We start from the raw sequence: 5,413 nt of genomic DNA on the forward strand, positions 1-5,413 counted from the left end.
TAGATGAGATTTAAAACAGAAAAATGGGTTAGGGTGGATGGTTAAGGGTGGTGTTGAGGAATGAGAGGTCTTGGGTTCGAGTCCTAGTTGAGACAATTTATTTTCTTTGAAGACTTTTACTAAAGGTAGTTTATTTATTATTATTTTTGCTATTATTATTATCATTAGTTTTAAGTATAATATAACTATCAAATTTAAAACTTTAATATATTAAAAACATCATTTAGATTATTATTAGAATTAATATTAAGATCATCTTTTTATTAAAAACTATCATTTTATATATCATTATTAGTAAAATTATCATTATATATAAAATTATTATTTTTATTAAACTTATCATTATTATTATTGTCATTAAACATAATTTTATCTAATAATATTATTTTATTATTACCATTATTTTTATTGTCATTATTATCATTATTTTAATATCTTAATATCATTACTGTACTTACAATAAAAATTAAACATATAAAAACATACTTAATAAAAACTATAGTATAATTATTTATTTAAGGTATACAAAATATATGTAATTAATTAGGTTACTAATGAAACACATAGTTAAGATAACAATTATAGCATTAACAAAATAATTAATTTGTTCGATTACAATTATATGTATTAATATATATATCCGATATAGGTTCGTGAATCCAAGGCCAACCCTACACTTATTCAATGATGTTATATGTATTTTTACTACAAAATACAGTATGGTGAGTATATAGTCCCTTTTAAACTCTAAATATTTTTGGGCTGAGAATACATGTGCTGTTTTATAAATGATTTACATTATGGACACAAGTGATCAAAAATAAATTCTACGTTGAGTTGTACCATGGCATATTTCTTTATACTTGGTAGCTAATATTTACGTGAGGAGCGTAAACGCGAATCCTGTTGATAGATCTATCGGGCCTGACAACCCCAACCGGGCTGGACGACCAGTTTTTAACGGTTGCACAGTACTTCGTTTCGTTACTACACTTGGTACGATGTAGGGTTTATTTAAGAATATGCTGCTGTGATTTAAATGTTAAGTATGGTTACCAAGTGCTCAACGACTTTTCATACACGAGAAGTGTATTATGTATAAACATGAAATCTTGTGGTCCATAGTTATAACGCTGCTAGCATCAAACCTATATATCTCACCAACTTTATGTTGATGTTTTAAAGCATGTTTATTCTCAGGTACGAATTAAGTCTTCCGCTGTGCATTTGCTCATATTAAGGACCTTACTTGGAGTCGATCATCGCAATGGAACCAGATGTTGAAGACTTCGTCCGGATGGATAAGGACGGGTTGTTACAGGTGGTATCAGAGCGGTGGTCTTAGCGAACCAGGTCTTGCATTAGTGTGTCTAACTGATAGATGATTAGATGCATTAGTGAGTCTGAACTTCGACCGTGTCTGCATGTCAAAAGTTTTGCTTATCATTCCGTGTCGAAAATTTCCTGTTTATCATTTTTAGGGAATTATTTTCTTATCATACTTAATCTAGACATATCTTACTGCATTGACTGCATGATTAGTGTATAGACAAAACTCATATCTTAGCGTATCTGCTAAATCATATCTTAGCGTATCTATTACGATAGACTTTGCCCGATATCTTCCGTAAATTTCTCCGTAACTTAGGGGAAACTGGTACTATATATATCTATGCATATGATGCATTAAGGATACCATCCAACTATCAATTGTTGTCACTAAACTCTTCTTACTAAAAATCTTTTCTGAGATCGCGTAAGATGGCCTCTACGAATCGACCAAGTTCCTCTGACTCCGAAGACAGCGTGACAGGAGCACACCAACCAATTAACTACCATGATTACTGGAGAAAATGGGGGTGGGTTCGCGACATACTCACCCTATGGAGAAGGGAAGAAGGTACTCCATATCATGAACCGAATCTACCACCTAACCTTGGAGTACTTGACCCGCTAACCGGCGAACCCGTTCGCAACACCGTTTATACCCTTTTTGCAAGAATTTTTCGTCTTGAGGCTACCATTAACGGAACTAGAGAATATATCTGACCTTTACCTCACACTGATAACCAACCAGGGTTAGTAGAAGAAGTTAAAGAACTCCGAGCTCGAGTGTTAATTTTAGAGAGCACGGTACACAATTTGCAAGCACCAGCAGTATCACCAACACCAGTAACATCACCAGCTTCAGCACCAACGGTACCAGTACCACCAATAACCCAAGTTTCAACAATCCATGCCTCACCATCTCATTCTATACCTCGAGTATAATCATCGTTCTACGAATCGTTCTACATCAATTACCTTTGTTCGACATGACGATTATGTAATCTTTGATGTTTTAGAGATTATATATTCTCGTTCTAACGGTAAATTAAATGAGATTAATATCATATCAACTCATTAAATCTATATTACATCTGAATAAAATATATATGTAAGTATATTTTCATAAAGATTGTAATTAAAAATTCTTTCGTACAAACTGTTAATGATGAAAATATTTTAACGGGTAGGTAGTACCCGAGGAATATTTAGATTTCACATTAATAAGTTACACTGTACATTCTTCGAATCTGATTCAACGGTCATTTACTATCCTACTTACAACCACCAATATACGAATCTGTTCACCACAGAATAACCATTTTTATTCAATTTCATATTTGGATTTTGACCTATCAGAATCCAACAAGTGGCATAATGAAGAAAACATTGGACATGATAAAATTTGTTAGAAACAAACAAATTAATTATAAAGAATTTTGTTAAGAATCCACGCTAACTGTTCCTAGCTAACTGTTCCCAGCTAACTGTTAATTCCGTATTACATTTTATTTATCGCAATTTACATTCTCGCAATTTTATTTATCGTCATTTAATTTCTGTTATTTACTTTTACGCACTTTAAATAACGGGACACGTATACAAGGTTTCGACCTATCATATCGACTCATCTATATATATATTTCGGAACAACCATAGACACTCTATATGTGAATGTTGGAGTTGGCTATACAGGGTTGAGGTTGATTCTCAAATAATATATATACTTTGAGTTGTGATCGACACTGAGACCGGTACACGGGTCACGATACGTATTATTTAATTCGAATATTATATATTAAAATTTTCTATGAATTTATTGGACCATTGGACTATTGGACTGCTAACTTTGGACAAAAAAAAAAATAAAATTAAAATATTGATTATAACATATAAAACTAAACAATTCTTCAAGTTTGCCACTTGTTTTCATTTTAAAACCTCATTTGTACCTCGACAGTTATAATTCGCGTTCAAATCTTTTCATAATTCTTGAAAATACCTCTATCGAGAAGTTGAACCAACCGCACCTCTATGGAAGGAAAGATCTTTGCATATATTTATGCACCTAAAAAACTTTCGAACCCAAAGTCATAGTTTAATCCGTAAACGCATCGAATCCTTTACCATTTATTAGCAAAAACAACCTTATGACTCCTTTTCAAAGTAGCAAATTTTGTCACAGCTCCAGCAAGTTAACTTCGACTTCTTTGTAAGATTAGTCTTAATATAACCTCGATAAATATACGTATCCTTTCGCAATCGTTACCGGAGAACCTTTCAAACTCCATCATGTTATCATCAGCGTTTAATCATCTAAAAACACAATTCTTCTGAAACCACCTCGGTTTGATAACCGATGACCCAGATTCGTCAACTTTGAAAATGCTGACGAAGCAGCATGTTGTAGATGGTCTTAATGACCAAAAGTTGATGATAAAGAAGGAGGTGTTGGAAACACCCGATGGAAAATTTGGTATTAAAAATCAGATTGAACTAACCATGAAAGAGACCAAGGACAAATACAAGGACCAAACTCTGTATTTAAAGAATCCAGATGATTCTGTTTCTAATGAAATCTTTAGTGAACACCTTGCTTCCGAATCTAAACCCTTTCGGGTCAATCTTCATCATCATCCTTCGACATTAGAAATTCCAAGATATTATCATATCTTTCATTATAAATATCCTCAATATTTCTGAAGATGTTTTCACAGCTATCCTTATCTGAAATCATTTATTTCTCCGTAATATCTGTATTACAATAAAAAAAAAAAAAAAACTATGTTAGTTTCTAAGTTCTAAAACCTTTCGAGTCTAAAATAGGAATGTTCTGAAGCAGTGTTGGGAACTGATACATGAATTAATATAATATAATGAAACTTGATCAACTTCATTATATTACAGTAAGTTATGTTAAGTTTCTAATGGAATGTGATGATTCACAGTACCGTCATCATGTGCCATGTTACACGGCTCTTACATTCTGTCCAATTCCCAAACGTATTAGGAACGTATCGTTTTGATAGCTCTATCTTTTCCAGGGTATTCTGGTAATTTAACAAATCAAAATTGTGCCAATACCCTTTCTTTCTTAGAGCATTAGCTATGTTCATTCCAAACCTCATACCTACGAATTCCGGACCATTGCTCGCTTGACTCAAGGACGGGAAGAAGAAACGAAGGAACAAAGCCCCAAAATAAAAATTTGGGGTATAAATTGCAGTAAAAAGGAGAGAGTATTAACTATGGATGACAATGATTATAGAAAACAGAAACAAGAGCATCAAAGTATAAGGGGAGATATCAAACTCAACAACTACCCAGGATTTACAAACCATGTATATCAATGCTGATAGCAATATAAGGACATGGGAGAACGAGAAGCACTATCAACGCAAGAGTATAGTAGAAGTAAATAGACTATTCTGGTGGTAGATGAAAAAGAAGGATGACAGACGTAAAAATTAAGAGTATATCAAGGATTAGAATGGGATGAAGCATATTAGCAAATGTCTTAAAGTGGGAATTTAGGAGAAAGAGTAGAAGATATGGATATGGAAATAAGAAAACGAAGGGAGTAGTTTTATAGTGAAATATCTGACAAAGAAACCGAAACAGATTACCGCATTAAATCAAAGGAGATCCTGTTTTCTAAATCTCCGAATAATCAAATCTTATTACGTAAGATTTTCTTTAATTCCATAAATTTCGGAAATCAATTCTAAACACGTCATTGGTTAAAACAAGTATATTTTTACTCATCTCATTCTTTTGTGATAGCTTCACTCGTGCGCTTCACATAATCGAATTGTTTCATCTAAATCTCTCAATAACGATAAACCTTCATTATTACCTTATATTCGTCATGAAAACATTTCTATTGTTATTAATGACAACCTCTACCAAATTTCGAGGACGAAATTTCTTTAACGGGTGGGTACTGTAACGACCCGGAAATTTCTGACCAAATTTAAACCTTAATCTTTTCATGTTCCGACACGATAAGCAAAATTTGAAATTTTTGAGTCTAGAAAGTTTGAAATATATATTCAGGTAATCAATTAACACTTGACCATGTCTGACG

The sequence above is a fragment of the Rutidosis leptorrhynchoides genome, chromosome 5, assembly GCF_046630445.1.
Source record: "Rutidosis leptorrhynchoides isolate AG116_Rl617_1_P2 chromosome 5, CSIRO_AGI_Rlap_v1, whole genome shotgun sequence".
Taxonomy (NCBI): domain Eukaryota; kingdom Viridiplantae; phylum Streptophyta; class Magnoliopsida; order Asterales; family Asteraceae; genus Rutidosis; species Rutidosis leptorrhynchoides.